Source organism: Adiantum capillus-veneris, chromosome 4, assembly GCF_014529385.1.
Source record: "Adiantum capillus-veneris isolate H3 chromosome 4, ASM1452938v2, whole genome shotgun sequence".
NCBI classification, from domain to species: Eukaryota; Viridiplantae; Streptophyta; class Polypodiopsida; order Polypodiales; family Pteridaceae; genus Adiantum; species Adiantum capillus-veneris.
This window is the reverse complement of record NC_140934.1, coordinates 56,218,254-56,241,286: the sequence shown is the minus strand read 5'-3', so window position 1 is coordinate 56,241,286 and position 23,033 is coordinate 56,218,254. Positions and strand designations below refer to the sequence as shown.

General features: G+C 45.2%; 1 pseudogene; it reads right to left on the bottom strand.

Moving 5' to 3' along the window:
* Window positions 1-16,626: 16,626 nt before the first annotated feature.
* On the bottom strand, window positions 16,627-19,028 carry LOC147459215 (U-box domain-containing protein 1 pseudogene; annotated as a pseudogene).
* Between the last annotated feature and the right edge of the window lie 4,005 nt (window positions 19,029-23,033).

Here is a 23,033-nt window from a genome sequence, read left to right as displayed (position 1 = left end):
ATAGACCTTGGAGGCACTAGGATCGTGTGTCCCCCAAGGTGTCCGAGGTGTGGTAAAAGGTGTGTCGAGAGGTGTGAATAGGTAGGACGGGGGTCATGAGCGAAGAGGGGTCGAAGCATCTGTGGACCCTCCTCGACAGCAACCACCACCTCCACCTGACGATCGCCAAGATCGGCAAGTGCACCTGTGTTGTGGAGATGATGACATAACCGCCTCTGTCGTACCCCTAGGTGTCGAAGTGGCCGTGATGGGAGACCTCGCAGGCGTCACCCCTATAGGCGTCCTCCCCCCCATAGGCTTCCCCCCCATAGGCGTCGGACCCTCGAGTGTGAAGCCCGGAGGCGTGGTACCCGTGCCTCTGGCTATACAATACTGAGACTCATCTGCCATCTGATTGGGCATCATCCGTGTGATGAAGCCCATAAATGCATCCGCACTCATAGAAGCGGGATCTGGTGACTGGTCTGTCATACTAAATTCTTGCACAAAGAAAGTAAAAGAAAGCGTCAAAACGCCTTTGTTTAAATTAAGAAAGATCTTAATTTTAAATCAACGTCTTCACACAAACACTTACAAGCCTCGACAAATGAGGCATCATCGATAAGATCTTGCACCGTATCATCGTCTATCTCTAACTGCAGACATAACTCTGCCTCAACTCGTTCTGGCTGATTGTCTTCATCCATTGCATCTTCATCTACAAGTGTCATATCTGCCTCGTCTGCATCATCCCTCGTATATCTGTCAGCTTCCTCTGCCATACCTTCGTCCATCTCATCTAATGTCACAGTAGTATCTGCACCGTCTGGCCGACTTTCCTCCAGGAGCTCTTGCCCTTCAAATACTTGTTTATTTCTTGGAGCAACCTGAACCACAAACCACCATTGTCGTTTTCAAGGGTCCGATACAAAGACCACTTGCTCGCAATGTTTGGGGAGAGCAAACGTGTCGCTCGCATCTGTCCAAACCTTTGTAAAATCTATCTGCACAAGCTTGTTTCCATCTCTGCGTACCGTTGCATTACGACCAGAAGTAATCACCTTGAACCACTTCACATCCAACAAAAACATCTCAAACCGTTTGAAGCTGACTTTCAAGATATCTGACACCAGACCACAATAATCCAGGTTGCTAGTGCTCTCATTCATGTCTCTAGCACTGGCCTTGCTCTTTTGCATGAAACTAACCATTACCCCACTGTTAAATGTGTTTCTTCTGCTATCAATTTGTTGTGTTCTGAAATGCTTTCCATGCGACCACAGTGCCATGTATGTATGATACCTCCAGTCACATCCAATAGCCAGCTCTTCCTCTTCTGGAGATATGGGTTCTCCGATCTGTCGAGCTGCGCTCACTGTCTTGACCAACCATGCCATTGTAGGGAATTCAGGTAGAGAAGCGAGACAGTCTGGAAAGGGTAAGCCTCTAGTCGTTCGGCTTTGCCTGAAATCGTGTCGCTCCCTATTGCGTCTCTCTTTCTCTTCTTCGTACCTTTCAAGCCGTTTTTGCATCGGCTCTGAATTTAGTATACAGAACTTCATGATATTTTCTCGCATGGCGTCGTCCATTTTCTTCGGCACCCCTTGCCCCTGTGCTCCTCTCCCACCAATCTTGCATCCTCCTCATTGCTCCATAGTCGAGGCATTTCTGGGTCAAAAACGGATAGAAATTCGATCGTCAAGACAAGAGGCTCTTGCACCAGCCATCCTTCTGCCATGCTCCCCTCTGAACGCGCTTTTTGGCAAACAAAACCCTTAAGTGTTTTCATGAACCGCTCTAGAAAGAACATCCAACGGCTGTGGACTGTACCTGCCACACTGCAACCTCATCTACTACATGGACGAGCAAGTGCATTTGGATAGTTAGGCAACTCATGGATAGGTAGCGCATTGCTCCGCACTTAGGACACGACAGACAATCTGCGAATTCATTCCGAAAAAGAATGCAATCATTTGGACATGCATGAATCTTGTTGTAGTCCAAGCCAAATGAGGTCAATAGTCGCTTTGCGTCTGGCGTGGAGGGGGGCATTTCATTGCCAACCGGGAAAAGTTGCTCCCGCAACAACCTGTTTAAGCCACATTAAATTAAAAGCTCCCCAAGCACGTCACCGTTGCAATTGAAAAATCTCTTTTGTAAGTTACGTACCTAAACAAAGCAATGATGCTTGCATCTGACCACCCGTACACTGACTGCACATTCAAAAACGACAGACAAGTACGAAGCACATATATTTTGGCGCCTTCATAGATTGGTTGATGTGCCAACTTTCTCAACATGTCTTTAGGAGATAGGCGCACGTCTTCTGGTGGTGCTTCGTTAGCGTTCTCCTCGCGTGTCTGGAAGAAGGCATCCAACATCTCCTCCATGCCGTCGTCTTCTGTCTGTAAGCCCTCCTCTGCTTCCATCCTTGGCTCTAGATTGGTCAGACTTTCACGCATAATCCTTTTTCTCTCTCTCTCAGATGTAGGTGTTATGTCGCGAAAAACAATGCCCGTTCCGTAGGAGTCGTATCATAGATTCTGTACGGTTTCTCTAGCAAACTCTCCGTACTTGTGCACATGCTCATTACATATCCTACGCTTGCGCAAGATTTGATACTTGCAGAGCGTGCACGAGCATGCAATCTTTTCCTCCATGTTAGTTGATGACGTTGCCATCTACAATGATTATGAATGTTGTTTTAATATATATACTCCTCACAATGTAAACTACATCTCATTCTCTAGCCTTTCCCGATCTCCGCACACTATTGGGATTAAAGCCCAAGTGGCCGTACCAATTGGTATCAGAGCTTGGTTCAGTGCGGTTTTGCGTAATTGCGCGCGCACACACTTTTTGGACAGATTTTGGATCCAGAGCTTGAAAATTCACAGTCGGTGTTCCCGGAGTATTTTCAGTAGGTGACCTGCGGTTTTACCCCCCTTTCAAAGCCGTTTATTCCCTCAGAATTTCATTCTGAGCACTACATCAGAAGATAGGTTTCAGCCGTCTTGTGTAGATTGGCAAGCAGGAGGTGGTCGGCATCAATATCGGCATCGACATACATCACTCATTCGTCTTCAAAGCATCATCTATAGACCAGGTACACATATATATCATCAGATATATATATTGCAGTCTGCATTGCTACTTCTTGTGCTTGCCAGGTTTTAGGGGAGGTGTGGCCATACGACGGCTTGACACCACTGGCATGTATTGCAGATTGATGTATTGTGATTGTGGGTCTGCTAGTTGTGAGTCACGCTAGCAGACAGACCGCCGCAGCGGTCATAGGACAGTGATTGGTCTATTGTAGGATGTATGCTAGTTTTGGGCAGTTTGCTGAGCCATCTGTGAGGGTCGTGTGTGAGGTTTTTTGAAGCCAAGCACTGGGGGCTGGGTTACCCAGTGTGAGGTGGATTAGGTTGCTGGAGTTCCCCTCTACACGCATCCTCTTCGGCGACTTTTATCCCATAGGATGTATGAATTTGTGTAGACACTGGATTGCTTCTTATGCGTCAGGCCGTTGAGGCATTGTTCAGGGTTCAGTCTTGAGACAGATACAGGTTCTGTCATCGCCCAGACAGGAGACAATGCATGCTTACAGGATAGCATATTACAGAGATTTTCAGATTTGTCACTGGTCAGCTATTTATGGTTGTTTTTTTATCTATCTTTTGGTTTCCAGAGCTCAGTTTACAGAGGAGACTCTGTCAAAATTTTTCAAAATACTGACAGTTCCTGAGGAGAGGTGTTCAGCTTGTTGTTTACAGCTTGTTTAATGTGTACATAGGCCAGTTTACACGGGAAACTCTGTCGGATTTTTCCCAGAAGTAAACAGTTTGGCAGATATGGCATCTTCTCAAAGTGAAACTCTTTACAACATAAAGAAGCTGGATGGCACAAACTTTCCATTCTGGAAGAAGCAAATTTGGCAGGTTTTGGTGCAGAAAAAACAAGTAAAGCCATTGAAGCTCAAAGGGGAGAGACCAGAAGGTATGGCTGAAGATGAGTGGGAAGAGCTTAACGAGTTAGCTTGTTCCACAATCATGCTGACACTAGCAGAAAATGTTTACTTCAACGTAGCAGAAGAGACTACAGCGTATGGCATATGGCAAAAGCTATGTGGTATGTACGAGAAACAAAGTGCTGCTTCTCAGATTTACCGGCTCAAGAAATTGGTGGATTTGAAGATGAAGGAAGGGACAGCTATGTTAAATCATCTCAATGAATTTCACACAAGGCTATGTTTCTCTTAATCACTTTGCTAGACAGTTGGGATACTTTTCGTACAGCGTTAAGTAATTCTGTCGCGCCAGAAGGTCTTACAAGTGCCAATGTAGAAGGCAGCTTGCTCACAGAGGAAGTGAACAGGAAGAACATTGACAAAGGCAAAGGCAACAGTGCTTTGGTCGTTCGAGGGAGACAACAGTCTAAAGAGAAGAAGGGTAAGAAGGCACAAAACCGAAGTAAGTCTCGTGACTCGAAGTCAAAGGATGACATAGAATGCTACCATTGTGGCAAGAAGGGTCACATGAAGAGAGACTCTACAAAGTGGAAACAAGAAAAAGGCAAAACAAAGAGTTCTGAGCAAGATGAAAAGAAGAGTTCAGTGAAAATTGAAGAGGTGAATGTCACAGGATCTGGTTCAGACAGTGATTCTAGTATAGCAGCTGGTGACATCTTCCTCACAAGCAATCTTGATTCTGTTTTCTTGACTGTAGAGGATGGACATGCTATGAGTGATTGGATTATCGACTCAGGGGCATCTTTACATGTTTCTCCGCACAAAGAGTGGTTTACGTCATATGTGACTACTAAAGATTATGTCAGACTTGGCAATGAGCAGGTTTGTGACATACTTGGAGTGGGAGATGTGCAGTTGAAGTTTCAAAATGGCTCTTATTTATGGCTCAAGAATGTCAGACATGTTTCAGCAATCCGAAAGAGCTTGATCAGTACAGGGAAGTTGGATGATGCGGGTTATGTGACAGTTTTTGGGAACAGCGCTTGGAAGATCTCCAAAGGTTCGATGACTGTAGCACATGGCAGCAAGTCAGGAACTCTATACACTTTACATGTTTCAGAGGTTAAAAACCATGTAATCAATGTGATTGAGCAGCCAAGTGTGTCACTGTGGCATCGTAGGCTGGGACATATGTCAAAAAGAGGAATGGAAATACTTTCTCATTATGGTTATTTGCCTGGCTTTTCATTTCAAGATTTCGAGTTTTGTGAGCATTGTGTTTATGGTAAGCAAACACAGGAACCACACAGATCAAAGAGGAATCGTAGGGACGAACGGTAAGCTCTTGTGCACAATGATCTATGCGGACCAATGCTTAGTTTGTCACTAGGGGGAGCAACGTACTTTTGTACATTCATAGATGACTATTCTCGCAAAGTATGGGTTTACTTCTTGAAGCACAAGGATGAGGTGCTCAAGGTCTTTAAGACATTCTTGCAGCTTGTGGAGAATCAAAGTGGTCAGAAGCTGAAGTGCTTGAGAACTGACAATGGTGGAGAGTACGTTTCCAAAGCTTTTCAAGACTTTTGTGAAGCAAAAGGGATTAAGCGGGAACTTACTGCACCATATAATCCTTCATAGAATGGGGTTGCAGAACGTATGAATAGGACCATACAAGAGAAGGTCAGAAGCATGTTGTCAAATGCTGAGTTGCCTGATGGATTTTGGGCGGAAGCAGTGGCTACAACAGTCCATTTGATCAACAGGTCTCCTAGTAGGGTTCTGGATAAGAGTGCAGTGGCCGAGATGCTATGGACAGGCAAGGCACCTTCGTATAAGCATCTCAGAGTCTTTGGTTGTGAAGCTTATAGCCATATTCCTAAGGAGTTCAGGAATAAGTTAGAACCAAAGAGCAAGAAGTGTATATTTCTTGGCTACGGAGAATCATGCAAGATGGGTTACCGGCTTTGGGATCCTGAGTCCAGAAAGCTTATTCGTAGCAATGATGTGCATTTCAATGAAGCTAAGTTTCACGCTAAGCCAAAGAAGACAGAGGAGATCAAAAGAGTTGTCTTCAAGGAAGATGGACCTAGTGCTAGCATATCAAGACAGCATGGTCAGGCTCAGGAACAGCCTATAGTGGCTAGAGAGGCAGAATCAGTTGTGGTGAGACGTTCTGAGCGTGTCTCCAAACCACTTGATCGTTATGTGCCATTTCTAAATTATGTCATGCTCACAGATTGCGGAGAACCATCTTGTTACAAGGAAGCATTACAAGTGGTTGACTCGAAAAAATGGCAGTTGGCCATGCAGTTAGAGATGACAGGTCTGCATAAAAACCAGACATGGAAGCTAGTTAAATTACCACAAGGCAAAAAGACTCTACCTTGTAAATGGGTTTACAGGTATAAGATCACCGCTCATGATAGTCAGCCAAAGTACAAAGCAAGGCTTGTTGCCAAGGGCTTTAAGCAAGAACAAGGCATTGACTTTGATGAAGTCTTCTCTCCAGTGGTCAAGATGACTACATTGAGATGCTTTCTTGCATTGGTTGCTATATTGGATTTGGTGTTGCACCAAATGGATGTCAAGACAACGTTCTTGCATGGTGATTTAGATGTGGAAATTTACTTGCAGCAGCCAGAAGGGTTTGTTGAGAAAGGCAAGGAAGATTTGGTATGCCAGTTGTTAAAAAGTCTTTATAGCTTAAAACAATCACCGAGGGCATGGTACCATAAATTCCACCAGTTTATGCTTTCTCAAGGCTACAAACGTAGTGAATTCGATCACTGTCTATATACAAAGAAGGCTAAGGATGGCAGTTGGCTAATCCTTATTTTGTATGTGGATGACATGTTGATTTTTGGCAAACACTTGGAAGAAATTTCAGCTTTGAAGTCAAAGATGGCAAAATCATTTGACATGAAAGACATGGGTGAGGCAAGTCATATACTTGGTATGTGCATTGAGAGAGACAGATCAAAGAAGTTGATTTGGTTATCTCAAACAGAGTATATTGACAAGGTTTTGCACAGTTTCAATATGGAGAAGGGAAAGGCATTGAGTGTTCCATTGCCACCATATGTGAAACTTCGCAAACAAGATTGCCCTGTGTCCGAGGAAGAAAAGGCTGAAATGGATAAGATTCCATATGCGTCTGCACTGGGTAGTTTGATGTATGAAATGATTGCTACACGTCCGGATATTGCATTTGCAGTGGGAGTGGTTAGCAGTTATATGTCAAATCCCGGCAAGAAACATTGGGAGGCAGTGAAAGGTATCATGAGATACTTAAAACATACAAAGAGTATGCGCATATGCTATGGTAGTCAGGATTTGAGTGTCAGAGGATACACTGACTTAGATTATGCAGGAGACTTGGATAAGAGTAGATCTACATCAGGCTATGTCTTTACATTGGCTGGAGGTGCCATATCATGGAGATCTCAATTACAAGATTGTGTTCCGCAGTCTACTACAGAAGCTGAGTATGTTGCAGCAAATGAGACATGCAGAGTTCGGAATCAAACTAGATATGCCAGAGTTATATTGTGATAGTCAAAGTGCTATACATTTGGTAGATTGGTAGCAGACTTCGGAATCAAAGTAGATATGCCAGAGTTATATTGTGATAGTCAAAGTGCTATACATTTGGCAAAGAATCCAGTGTTCCATTCGAAGACTAAGCATATTGATGTGAAATATCACTTCATTAGGGAAGTACTTGAAGACAAGCAGATACAACTGTTGAAGATCCACACCAAGGACAATCATGCTGATCTACTCACAAAGGGACTTCCAGGGGAGGGCTTTGTGCATTGTCGTGAGTTATTGGGCATTGGATAGATGGAAGCCATGTAAATCTTTGTACATTTATGTTCATAGATTTACAGTTACTTAAAGTGCCACATTGGACTTTAAGTGGGAGGTTGTTGGGATTAAAGCCCAAGTGGCCTCTTATACGGATATGGCCGGCCGCCCGCCTAACTCACTTATCACTAACTCTTTGTATATACTCACATATACTTTTGTGGATAATAAGGTTTTGGGAGATAACCCTTCAAACGAATTATCTGCGTACTGTGTAAGATCTTTGTGTATCTGTGTGTGTGTGTGTGTGTGTGTGTGTGTGTGTGTGTGTGTGTGTGTGTGTGTGTGTATGTGTGTGTGTGAGAGTCGATCCACGCTCCGCTCCGCGACTTCACACACCTCGGTCCAGAGGTGTACGGAGATTAGGACCATCGGGTCAAAATCTCGTCTTTATTGGTCAAATCCTATATGGGTAGACACATACATGCTCTCCCAGGTGTACATGACAATGCATGTAGCGGGCAAAACCCCTTTGCCTCTTTTAGTTCCATAGTTTCTTCTAGAGGGAGAGAGAGAGAGAGATAGAGAGAGTTTCTGTCCTTTTCACACAATTGGTCAGCCAAACTAACTCTTTCACGCCGACTTTCTCTATCTACTACTCTCTCTCTCTCTCTCTCTCTCTCTCTCTCTCTCTCTCTCTCTCTCTCTCTATCCATCTCTGTAGCTATCTCTAGTTAATTCTCTCTCTTTCTCTACCTCTACCTCTGGCTCTCTCTCTCTCTATATATATATATTTCTCTCTCTCTCTCTCTCTCTCTATATATATATATATATTTATTTATTTATTTATTTTTCCTATTTCTCTTTCTTTCTCTCTTTCTATTTTCCTATCTCTCTCTCTCTCTCTCTCTCTCTCTCTCTCTATATATATATATATATATATATATATATATATATATATCACTATCTCTCTATTTCTCTCTCTCTCTCTCTCTCTCTCTCTCTCTCTCTCTCTTTAATTTCTTACACACACACACACACATCTCTCTCTCTCTCTCTCTCTCTCTCTCTCTCTAGTTTCTTATACACACACACACACACACACATTTCTCTCTCTCTCTCTCTCTCTCTCTCTCTCTCTCTCTCTCTCTCTCCTACACACACTATGTAGCTTGAGAGAGAGAGAGAGAGAGAGAGAGAGGGGGGTGGTGGAGAGAGGGGGGGGGGGGGGGGGGGGGGGGGAGAGATTAATAATACCTGCACTGCAGGTTTCCAAAGGCCAGATCTGTGCGCGCGTTCGCAGGCAAAAATGACCGTCTGCGCGCATATTTGGTTTCTTCTCCCAAATTTTTTCAGTCGATATACACGTGGAAATACCTAGCTTTTTGACAGGCATTGCCACGTGTATTTCCACACATGTATCGATGAGTATATCGACGAGCGGTATGCCCGTCGAAAAGCGTGTGGAAAGGTACGGTGTGTCGAAATATGGTGCGTCGAAAAATGCGTAACATGTTGTAGTGTCATGTTACACTCGTGGGTTATTTTTTGTAGGACAAGGAGGGCAAGTACACTCATCTCACCCTTGGCAAGTGGCGACTTCTTTATGGAGGTTTCATCACATAGAACGCTCATTTTTTTGCAAAGACATACATAGCTACATAGGTAGCAATTAGACAAATAAATAACGCTTTTATGTTTTTCAAAATCTTGAAAGCAAGATTGGATTATGAAGATCCCATGACTATAAGGTAGAGATCTTTTATAAGGAACTTGTTATTCATGACAAGGATGGATAATATGGTTTAGGAGTTTATGGAGTCCACCTTAGCCACACGTACACATACTCCTTTTTGTGAAGGAGATCAACATAGATGCTCAACGTATCGACATCAATATATGAGACATATTCCACATGTGGGAATATGAGTTCTTATGGTTATGGCAATAACGCCATACTTTTATATATGTCATGATGGGTCCTAAGGTGCTACTCACTGTTGTTTATGAGGATCATCTCTTTTTAAACAATTATGTGGCCAAGGTTGTCTATTTAGATATGATTAAGATTCTGGTTGCAAAAGTGGCGAGATAAGAAACTTTAACAACCTTATGAGCAGTTGTAGGGTAGCAATACACATTTTGGTAATCTCTACCTGCTGTTCTTTTTAACACGTGCATCAAAATGTTCTACTTATGAAGTATTTATGCTATGAGCATTCGGATTTTCTTTTTTTATCTCCTCAATCTAGATTGCTAGTTTTGGACACTGTACTTTTGTGATATTTATGAAGTTTTAGGTGAAGTGGAAGGACATACCAAACTGCAAACTGAAGGGGATCGGGGAGCACCACAGACGGAGAGTGAGAGAGAGAGAGAAGGAAACACACGACACAGATATGGGTGGGGAGACTCCAAAGAGTGAGCAGCCCCCTATACACTTATGCTATGTATAAGGTATACAAGTCAGTGGGCGCCCAGACTCTGGGCGGCTGGGCAAGGCACAGACGCCTATACCCCAACAACCTCCCACTTAAAGGAGATTGTGCCTTTAAGCAAGAGAACCTATTCTAAAGACTACAAAAGGCGAGAGAAAACCGCTCTCAACCGATGCCCGGGGATCGGGGAGCACCATAGACGGAGAGTGAGAGAGAGAAGGAGACACACGACACAGATATGGGTGGGGAGACTGAAGGTGGCAGCTCCCCCTATACAGTATACTCACTATAAGTATAGGGTAACAGTGGGCGGGCGCCCATGACCTGGGCGACCGGTCAAGGCACATAGGCCTTAACCCCAACAACCTCCCACTTAAAGGCCAATGTGCCTTTAAGCAAGATCTACTAGTGTACAACTAATAGAAGGTGAGATATTCTCTCAACCTATGCCCACTGACTCTCGATGAGCTAGTGCATCCGGCTCTACTGATAGACAAACATCCTGCTGCGGAAGCCACACAGAGCTAGCTCCAAGCTCTGCAAAGAGTCTACAAGAGCTCATGCACTCCTGCAAGTATCGGTCCAATACCTGCAAACCTCCCCTATGCTCTATGCCGAGATCAATCATCGAGCAACTAATCAACCCTACTGCAAATGCTCCCACTGCAGCTGCTATGTCAGGCCTCGAGATCAGCATCTCGTACATGAGGACACCGAACGTTGATGCAACCCTGGCAATCTCTGCCACCTCCAACTCAGAACTCAACTCATGGCAATCCTGTCCCCTATCATAGAGACCATGGCACTCTGACTCCGAGCTTTGGAGTGACTCCTCGTGCCCACCACATATCACATGTGTACCAAGAGTATCCATCTGTCCTAAATCTGCATCAAGCTCTGGCATAAGCATATCAAGAAATGACTCCACAATAGTCGACATCTCAACATCCATGTGAGTCATCTCTGTCATCACCTCTGATGACTCATCCTGCTGTGACTCACTAGAGCTGTCCCGCTCTACCTGTGCATCCGTAGACGCAACCTGCACAACAAGGTCACAGCTCTGCACTCCATGCAAAGCATCCTGCAAACCACAAGCAAAAGAGACTCGCCTGCTCTCTCGCTCTCTACTTGGCTGCATGATCACAGAGACAACACCGTCTCTCCCGTGATCCACATGCAATGGGTAACCTGTACCACTCCTGGCACCTCTCGCAATCACTAGCGAACCCAAATGCATCACAAAATCTCACTCTCGTATCGAAATCTGACATCCACAATCTCTAAGCTGACCAATCGAGATCAAACTCACTGTCAAATCTGGTACATAGCGCACATGTCGTAACAAGTAAGATGCACCACTCAATAATGACAGTCTCACATCTCCTGCACCTGCTATCGCATGCACCGATCCATCGGTCAAACGTACACTGCCAAGCATCCCGCTAGAATAGCTACAAAACCATTCACAATGCGGCGTGACATGAAACATAGCATCTGCATCTAGCAACCACTGTGAAGGGAGTGCACTATCCACATGTATAGCATCTCGTGCATAGCTCGAGGTAAAAGTGACATCCCCGTCACTAGTATACTCCGACACTACATCTGCCTCAACTATCAAAGCAACTGAGTCCATGGCATCACTACATACATCTCTGAGACTACCATGTCTCCTACGATGTCGCATACGACGAAAACAACGCCGTCTAACGTGTCCAGAATGACCACAATACCAACATGTCACCTGTCGGCATACTCGTGAATGTACATGTCTCACACAAGTCCTTGATGACTCATATCTATCATACATATCATGTAATCTGCGCCAAAGTGCTCTCGAAGTAGCCTCATACATAACAAGAGCATATACAGATTCCACAAGGTGCAAAGAGAGCGTAGATAGTGCCATCTCCTCTAGCTCCTGCCACTGATCGTCAGACATGTTTGAAGGTCTACCGGCATCACCACTCAATGGTCGATGCAACCCTCGTTGTGTCAATGCATCAAGCATACACTCTCTCCATGCCGCAAAGTCTGACCCATCAAACACGCGTATCTGTGAGAGGTCACAATCTGATCGATCACCTGTCTCTGCCATGAGCACAAGTAGCAAGCTAGATAGAAAAACCACCTCACCAACAACACCTGGAAACTGTCTACCAATATGGCCAGAAACACAATGTAAAACCTGTGAGACACACTCCAAAATAGAGCTCCCACAATGTCAATACAAGCCTCGCCTGCTCTAGTATCACACTGCAATCTGTGAGCTAATCACCAAGCCCACACTATGCAGTATCGATGCATACACACGCACAACTCTCCCACCTGCAGAGAACACCGCACACAAATGCTGAGTGCAACCCGCAATCTCTACCTAGATCGCATAAATGATACGCATAAAACTCCTGGGAAAATTTCGCCAGAGTTTCGTCAGTAAAACGGCCACAAAATCAGTAACCAAACTGACTGCACGCTCAAAACCATGAGCAACCAAAGCACATCAAACCGCACTCCAAATGCATGCACCAATCTCCACACTTTGCATACATCATTGCAAACACCTGCAAATCTAGTACACAAATATCTGCTCTACCTGTGACTGCCAAAAAACATGCTCGAGGCATACATTGCCGAGCTCAAAATGCAATCACATTAGTCTCCCTGAGCATCAAACCACATAAGGCATACATCGTATCCTCCCACCTGTGAGGAAACTTGCAGCAAATATCACTCTCACATCTGAGAGCAAACCATGTGTGGAATCCTCAACACACAAAATTCAGCGTTCAGAATTTTAAAATTCTGATATGACGAGCGCATCCGGAGCGTGCCAAAACCCCAAGGTAAACTCCTGGATCACATGTATCCGAGTCCGGGTGTGAAAGCTATGCCAAAAACCTCCGTTTCGACCCAAAAACGCAGCATAAATTGCCAAAAAAGGGCTGAAAAATGCAGCTCCTCAACCATAGCTCGAATGAGGTTTCTGATGGCTCGAATGGCTTCGAAAGGGGGATAAAACGGCAGGACACCTGAAGGACACGCTCTCGGAAAGCTGAATTTGCCGATGCCGAAGTCGAAACCCTGTTTGCACTCTTGAAAGTGCGCGCGCGCGTGGACGCAATTTCGGGAATGAAACTGGCTCTCCATTGTCGTCGTGACTGTTCACACACGCGCTCCCTCCGCACCTACGCTCTGATACCAATTGAAGGGGATCGGGGAGCACCACAGACGGAGAGTAAGAGAGAGAGAGAAGGAGACACACGACACAGATATGGGTGGGGAGACTCCAAAGAGTGAGCAGCCCCCTATACACTTATGCTATGTATAAGATATACAAGTCAGTGGGCGCCCAGACTCTGGGCGGCACGGCAAGGCACAGACGCCTGTACCCCAACACAAACATCTTTGCTGTCCATGGTCCTAGTTAGCATGCTAGCTGACACCCAAGTGCGTGCAGGAGTATTCCAAGGTGGTAAGGCCGCCCATGTCTTGAAGACACTCTTCTCAACCAATCAGATAGAGGGAGAACCTGACACAATGCGCTTTTTTTGAGCAAGTCATGCTCATGAGCTATGGTGTGTGAACCATGCATTGGGCTTTGATATCCTCTTCTTGAATACTAAGTGAAAAGGTGCTTGATTCCCTTGAGCAGTCTAAACATGGCCTAAGGGCCAGTGGGGAAACATCCATAGAGCATGGCCCTATCACATATATCGTGCATGCAATTCAGGGGCCTCTAGGTGAAGGGCTATCTAGAGAGGTTTTGGGTGGTAAAGAGCATGTTGATACCTAGGCAGTCCTTATAGGTCATCATGCTCTTTCTCTATATGCTTGACTTGTGTCTTGAATATTGTTTCTCTCCCGAATTTGTCAGTGGATTTTTCGCCGCTCTCAAAACTAGTGACACTTATAGGATATTCTCATGTTCAGTATCTACAAGCCAAACAAAAGATCAAGTCTATTTGCCATATGTATAGGAGATTCTAGCAAGAGCGATGCTTGCATGGATTATGCACATTCAAAAATCATCATGAGTCACCCCAACCCGAGTCATGACGAGATGCTCTGTAGTAGCAAACACTAGCCGTAGACGCTCTTGGAGTGGTTAACCATTGAATTTCTGTAAGCAAGTACCTTGGTCCCCTCATTTACTTTTAGTAGTTATTTTATTGCTCCCAAAAGGCAAGAGAGATTGAAAAAGGTGTCGTTTGAAGCCAAGCCAAGCAGAAGAAGCAACAATGAGTGATGTAAACGAAGATATAAAGCTAACAAAGTATGAGCCCTATCCCACCACAAGGAATTGTGGGGCCTAAGTGTGAAGACAAAATTTATGAACCCATCAATGCACGGTTAAAGGAGGACATGGCTTGCTAGACAAGTCCTTTGCGCTGCAAAAATTCTAAAAAAGGTAGTTTCTGCAATGGTTGTTGTCAAAGAATCTAATACTTACTTTTAGATTTAGTGAGAAGTAACTATGAAAGGAGAGAGTTTTGCTTAAGAAAAAGATAGAGACGAGACTATAGTTTGCATCGGACTGGTTTCTTTACACAATTACACATTAAAAACAATAAAATCATGCACATAATTCAAAGAGAATACCCAACTAAGATTGACAACTCGATGAGGATTTTCTTATAGCCGGTCCCCCCTTCAAAAGGACTTGAATTATAATTCTCTCAAAAGAGAGCTTTGTTACAATACATGATTGTGCTCTTGCGGAGCCTTTCTTGAATCAAGAAAATGGTGTTCTTCAAGATTCCATGGTATAACCCTCCCTCCCAAACCTGAAACACCCCAACAGGGAGAAAGAAACTACAGAGAAAGAGATAGATGAGGATGAGAAGAATTAATTTTCAAGCAAGAGAATTGACACTCCATGTATGCTTGCTCATGTGCAAACTCTTAGTATAGCTTACAATAATAGAATAGTAGAGGTGAAGAAGAAACTTTCATTGGCTTGGCTTTGCATCCATAGCCAAGAGCTTAACCATAGAGTCCGTCTCTAGAGCTCCCATGAGAGAGAGAGAGAGAGAGAGAGAGAGAGAGAGAGAGAGAGAGAGAGAGAGCTTGCTTTGCCAACTTGGGCACTTGAGAGAGATCGAGTGTGAAAGGATCAAGAGAGCCAAAAAGCCCCACGAGTTCCTCCTTATATGCTTATGCAAGTGTGCAACTAGTCTTGAATTGGAATTCTTGCAACTTGACCAATGAGATGTGAACACTCCATAATGCAACTCGAGCATGTTGTCCTATTTTGATATGCATGAAGAACTCACTCTCCCTCCCCATTCTTTAGACTCTTCTTAGCAAGTGAAGACACCACGCACACTTGTTGAGTTTACACAAAGCAAGTGTGTGCTACTTTGAACATGTGGCCTAGCCAAGCTTAGTAAACAAAACGCTAGAGTCAACTTACGAAATGGTAAAGGGCTGATCTAACCTAACTCTTTAGCTTTTTCCTATTAAAAGTAAACTTACCTTTTTATTAATTAGCTATGGTGCAAGACCTTCCCACAAACCTTAGAGGCTTATGAAGCTTACTCGGGGCTATAACCTACCTGTTAATTTAGGACCTACTAAATTAGGATAAACTTTGGTAAAAGTATAACTCACCCTTTGGGCTTTAAAACTTTCACCTCCTGTGCGAACCTGCTTTAGAGGTGCCGCCAAGCTGCTCTCAAAAACCTGTTAAATTTAGATTGACTAAATTTAGACAAATTGATGGCAAGCTAGAATCTCCCCCTAAGGCTTCCTAGACTTCATGCTTGACTCTAAAGAGTTACTCTAATGAGACTGGAGCTTATCACAATTACTTTCTATTTTTAGACTCCTATAATTGCTCTAGGTCATCTTCTCTGTTATGTACCTTTAATCAAGGCTTTCTAAGGATATATTCATCCTCCCTTGCTTTGTACGTATGATTGAGATAACTGAATATCAATTACCCTCTCTCTTTTACGGACTTTTTTCCTTTTGGTCCCAAGCCTTGATTGAGTTGATCTAGCACTTGATCAATTTCACTTGCTCTCTTTTTATTTTCCCTGGACTTAAGTGGTCAAACTAAGATGTAGAACACTTTAGAAGGTTAAAAATTAATATTCATGACATTTGTGGAGCATCATAAGGGGAGCGGGGGGGGGGGGGGGGGGGGGTGGTTTGTCGAAGCTTTGTAAGTGCTACAAACACCTAGTGAGACAATGCTCTAACAAGCTAACTTTTAAGGGCTAGGTTGCAACTATGAGCACGCATTCTAACACTCATGGAGATGAAATTTTTGTGAGTGCATGTCATTGCTTCATATGATCTCAAAGTTGTCAAAATTTAGGCTCATGCGCAAGGTTATCTTCTGAATTTGTGACAAGTTAAGAGATTGACATAATGATTAAACCTTTCTTAAAAAAAAGACAACAAACCATACACTATGAGAGCATTGACTAGAAGGAGATCTTATATTCACAATTTTAACATTTGCTTGGGTCGCATTGTTTATATGGTTGCTTGAATGAATTCAGCCCCAAATCAATTTGGTTGGGGTAATGGTTTTATTGTTTGGGCCTCCGGGAATCGAACTCTGGTCTCTCCTCACCTTCTATTCATTCGGAGGATTGTAAAGAATGATAAATGGAGAGATGTCAATTTGGTAATTGTAATGAACGAAGAGCAGAGGGGCTAATTAAACAGAGAGACGAGACGAGTCATCATCTCAAGAGCATCCGGAGAAGAGAGGCAGCCTTTCTGCGGGCACGAGGACTACCATGATTGAGCAAGCTATGGAGGGAGGCCAACACTCCATTCATCCTCTGCACTTTCGTTATCACATCACGCCCTCCATATTTGCACAGAGACAACAGAATGGCAGCTGAATTCTCCCTTCCCTTTACTGACATCCCCACTCGCAGCACCTCGCCTAACATTGGCAATGTCGCCTCGGTCGCCACAATTGCATCTCGTCCCTCACCCTTGCCCGCCAACACAGCAAGCAAAGCCAGTGCTTCTTCCTCCATCCCCCCTCTCTCTGGCAGTGATGTCATCCTTGCCACAATTACCGCCACAACCCCTGCTTTCACCAACACCTCCCGGTTTGGTTCGTACACCGCCATGTTGAAGAGCGCCGATGCCGCATCTCGCCTTCCCCTTGCGCTCCCCTCCTTGACAATTTGCAACAGCCCCTTGATTGACTCTGCCTTCCTTCCCATCTCCGCGGCTGCTTCCGTCGCTTGCGAAAGGCTGAATAGTGCTGCAGCGGCGTTCTCTCTCACTACCTCACAACCCCCGCTCTGCAGAAGTTTGATTAGAGAATCCAGTCCCCCATCATTGACAATCCGCAACTTGTTTGGCGCATAGATGGAGAGGTTGAGAATTGCGGTGACCGCGTGTTCTTGAGTGCGGCTATCAGATGCAGAGAGGAGAGTGACTAGTGATGGAATTGCACCTGCGTCCGCAACCACCTTGCGGTTATCTGAGCTGCATTTGGCAAGCACCCGAAGCTCGCCCACGATGTGGCGTTGCGTGTCTGGGGATGCCGATGGGAGCTGTCGAAGAAGAAACTCCACCGTGAGCTTAGTGGCTTCCAATGTGGTGGGAGTAGAAAGTGAGGCAGAGTAGCTTGTGTGGCGAGAGGAATTCCTTGGAATGCTCATATGCACATTGTTCTGTAGGCACCACTGGCGGATGAGGTTGCGGAGGGCGAAATTAGGAATGAGTGTGGTATGTGCAAGCGGCAGACCGCTCTTGGGACATGTATGGTTGTTCCCATCAGAAATCCATCGGGTAATCTCCGCTCTTTCATATGTTTGCCCGGTAGCAACAGTAACAGGATCTCTCATGAGTTCCAACGAAATGGGACAGCGAAAATCATCTGGGATTTTGATCTCTGACTCATCCAATCCATCAATGCCGACGAGCATCTCTGATATTAGCTCGAACGCTGTCTCCGATGCGCCATACAAAACACACTTGCCATATCGCACAAAGCTTATCAGATCACTCAGAGGCACCTTCCTGTCCTCTAGCCGCCTTGCCGGTCCTGATGTATCCCACAATCCCTCTACCTCTTCGGCTTGCAGCTTCTCTATCTCCCTCTGGCAATCTTCTGCATTTCTAAGACCCAAACTGCTGAAAATTTCACTCAATTTCAATGCATTGGGCGCCTCTTTCCTCTCAATCTGCCCCATTGCACGTCGCACTTCTGTGTATAGCCTTGATTCCTGGACATCCACATATAACTTCGCTCTCTTGGCCTGTTTTTTGACAAGCTCTACCTGCTCCTGCACCTCGGATGAGACATCAAGCAATGCAAACGGCAAAATCTCTAATGCCGTCGCCATTTCGAGCGATAGCCTGTGAAAGAATTCGGACATTTTGCGGTGCTCCATGAGGACACTGATCCTACTAGACTGCATGCAATCTTCTGACAGAAGCTTGATGCCCTGGAAAACAACATGGAGCTCGCTAAAGCAGAGGAGAACAGAGGGAGGGAGCACAGAGGCAATGTCGCGGGCCTCCTCGAGGAACATGAGCAGGATTCGGATGCGGCAAGAGATGGCAGCAAGGTTGCGCTTCTGCAGACAGGAGGGATGGGACTTCTGCGCATCAAGGATTTCCAGGGCCAATGTGATGAGGCTCTTCACAAGGGAAGGGCCTGAGGGATGGAGGGGGGGCATAAGGAGCTCGCCGTAGTAGTAGCGTCTGCGGCGAGTGAGGTGAGAGGGGAGTTCCATAGCCAGGATAAGATCAGAGAGAGAGATGTGGGAAGATGAAAGGGAGAATGTACAAGGGCAATGGGGGATGAAGAAGAGATGCAGGGAAGAAGGGTATGGTATGTTAGGGAGACGGGTGTGGTTGCTAGTTTTTATACAAAGGGCCGTGCGCGGGTGTGTGTGTACACGTCCGCTAGAAAGCACGATTTTACAGAAAGGCCCATGTGGCGGAAAACTCGGAACGTTCGGAAAGGAAAGACAAGGTCCAAACCGAGTTGACTTGAACGAGACAACAAAGGCTTTTAGGGCTTCGCGAAAAAAAACCGCCAAGATTTCAAGGCTCAACAACCTTCCACGCATCTCAGAGGGCCTTCACACGGGGAGTTTTGTAACTACTCCCAAACTTTCCTCAACACCGCACATGTGAGCATTCACACCGCACATCTTTCCTGTTCGAAAGACTTGCCAATGTAGGTCACTTTATTGCGCACATGAAATATGGACTCCTTGATCACAAGGAAAATATAACCCCATGGTCTCAATTTACGTTTGTGCAAAAGGATGTTCCTTTTCATAAACTTTTGCAAAAGTTTATAAAAAGGAACCTATCTCCTTACGTTTTAGCACAATACTCCAAATTCTTTAGAACACACCGTGTGAATGTGAAAACTTGAAAAGAACCCTTTATTTTAATTTTCAAAACTCACTATGTCTTAGGACCGGGTTGCACTAGGGGATAGCAGGGGGAAATGCATGAGAGAATTTGCCAATTATAATACCCACTCTTATTTCTCAAAATTTGTTAATGCTCCATCAAAGTCGGGGGTCATGGGACGGAGCATCTTGAGCGTCCATCTATTGACCATTCCATACCAAAATTTTGTAGTGTAGCCACTAGATTTGTACCACCTCAACAGCCAACCAATTGGCGTATGACTCCTTAGGTTTTGACACCTCAACAAGCAGAATGTATGCTACTGGCTCTGCACTGTGTATTGCTCGTTCGCAGGTTGACTGGCTGGCCTCCCTCCCCTCCACTTTGACGATCAAGAATGGCCGTAGAGGGGCTTTTACCCTGCAATGCAAGTCCCCATGGCTCCCGGTTGTCGCCGGTCACTATGAGTCCCTACATTACAAGGAAAGGCCCCTCCACGCCATTCCCTACCCCATCATCCCCCTTAATTTTGAAGGTACTACGCTATCTTACCGAGCTAACATTGCTCGTTGCAATTCTCTACAACCTCAGACCAATGAAACTTCAACGTTAGTCTCTCTCGTTACTTAGAGTTTCTCTTCAAGGATCAACGCCCCTCTGGCATGACCAGGTCGTTGCGCTTTCGAAACTGCATGCACCTTCCTCGCGTTGTCCCTAGGTGCGACCCAACCCTTAGAGACAATTCACAAGGGAGGAGTTTGCGAACCTTTCCGCAAGCAAGCACCAAGCGCTTTCTTGTTTTCCTGAAGACCCCAACCATCTACGGACCTGTCTGTCTTTATTTCATCAACACTCATAAAATAATTTGTCAAGCTTGAAAAAGAGTACACAATGCTTTCCTTCCCTATGCAAGGTTTGAAAAGTGCATAGAGTGCTTGGGTTTTAGTGCAATTTCCCATCCCCTAGGAGCATAGTTGCAAGTGATTGCCAACCATTTGCGAGCTTTTTCTTGAGAACCCCTCGTGGGAACTTGAAACGTTCACAATTGGTTTGTAGCAAGTTGGGAACCTAGCGAAGTGGCTCTCAAAGTTGTGTTGGTGGGGGTAGTAGGGGAGGGCCAGAGGGTTGAACAGTTTCAAGGACAAGGAGGTTCTCTGCACTACTACTACTACTACTACTACTACTACTACTACTACTACTACTACTACTACTACTACTACTACTGGGTCTACAAGCGTAAAACCCATTAATTACCTTCAGAGATTCGTTTGGAATCTCTAATTCTAAGAGAAAAGCTTGCGACCTGTCACTATCATGCAGCCCCCGTCCCCCGATCATTGTCCCTTGCGCCTGCGATCTTCCCCTTCCCTTCCTTCGCCATCGCAGCAGCAGCAGGGTCATCTCGCTCTCATTCAATGGCAGGACTCCTCTCTGCGCTCCCCACTGTTGCTACCTCGTCTCTTTCTCGGACTCTCCCCTTCACCTCCCTTTAGGAGCTGCCTGCAAGCGAGCACATGGAGTTGCAAGCCGATTAAAACCAAAAAGAAAATCTCGGCCATCTGTCTCCGCCTCTCTCTCTCTCTCTCTCTCTCTCTCTCTCTCTCTCTCTCTCTCTCTCTCTCTCTCTCTCGTTCGACCCCTCAGCATCAGGATCATGTCAATTGTAGCCTACTCATACTTACCTCATCGTCATACTGGCCTCCTACTGCAGTACCCCCCTTGGTATTGCTTCGTCTAGGGTCTTCGAACTCTGATGCCATGTCTACCCTTCACTCCTCTTCAATCTCTCGCTGTGCGTCTCTGTCTTTATAACCGTTGTCTACCTAAGCCACCTCTACAGCCCGGAGATGTAAGCTCGCATGCCCCCAAGTGACCCTATGGAGCTCCAAAGTTGAAAGCTCGTGAGCTCAAGCCCCTCCTATGGACCTTTTTGTACTATGCAAGAGGAAGCCACACCCTTGTCTGCACTCGTATGCCCACCGTGTCTACTAGATGCTCTCATCTTCTGCCCTACGCATGTGGGTTTGCCATTCCACCTCTGCCTTCAAAGTTGTCCAGCTCCATCCCACTCCACGTACAACTCCCTACCCACCGCGCTCATAATCGCGCAACTCATGTGTTTGCAATCGATAGCACCTCTGCCATGAAACTAGCAAGCCTCGCTTCTACTTATCAGAGGGAGAAGAAGAACAAGAAGGAAGAGAGAGAGAGAGAGAGAGAGAGAAAAGAAGGACAGTTTTAACGTTGTAGGAAACTATCCCGAGCGAGAGAGAGAGAGAGCGAGCGAGAGAGAGAGAGAGAGAGAGAGAGAGTGGCAACATCTGCACATGCTCTGCCACCATTCACTAACCACACTTCTCTTCTTCCACGCGTCCTTACATCCTCACCTTCATTCAACGTTTTTCTTTTGACAAAAGATTTTGCCTTGCAAACTCAAAACTCTACACCTTTACTTTTATATGAAAACAAAAGTTTAACTCAAAACTCCTACCTTTTCCCTTTCATAAAGGCTGAGGGGATCCCTTGAGATACCGTGTAATCAACCCCAATAACAAAATTGGCTGGGCCTATTACATGCAAGATCCACCAGCTCTACTACTTTTGTTTTTCATTACATAGAATCTCCTCAAGATCCTTTAGCATCTCCAATTAGCATGTCCATGCACATCACCATTTAAAACCAACCTTAATGACTAGCATTTGAACTCATCATCACGTACATACTATGAAACTCAACCTAAACCACTAGGCCATTCGCCTTGGCTGCCCTTAGGGCTCCCTTAAGCACTAAGAAAAACAAATACCCCCCTCCCCCGCCCCCCGCCCTACCCTACCCCCACCCCTACCCCCCCTTTCTCCTTTCGCTTTTTTTCCCCCACCCTTCCCTTTTCCTTTCTTCCCCCCCCTAAACTAATTAATTAATGGTTTGTGAAAAAGTCGTTTTGGCTGCCTACTACATGCAAGATCCTACTTTTACGCATTTGTTGTTGCAAGTGGAAACTTCTTTCACATCACCTATACTTTGTTGTAGTAGTTGTGTATATCCTTGAAATGGGACTCTCTCTCTCTCTCTCTTTCTCTCTCTCTCTCTCTCTCTCTCTCTCTCCTCCTCAATTGCCAAACTATGAGCATAATGGTGGGTTCACAAATGGCATTGGCCCATCTAGAGTGAGGTGGAATAGAGGCCAAAAATTGCAAATTTTCGATCCCTTCTCATGCATTGAAAAAATTGACAACAGTAGTTTTCCTTATGCTTTGACACCCCTCTCACATGAGTAATCATGGTAGCTGAAAATGCCTCTTTCCTGGTATGGCATGGTAATCTCGGTCTACCATCCTCTCTCCCTAAAACCATGGATAAAAGGTGTATTCATGGTTGAGCTAGGTGGTGCTACTCTGCACATTTGTGGTGACTCATGTGCTGGTGATGTCAACCATGGTAAACTCTTTGCTGCTATGAACCACTTCACTTGTGGGAG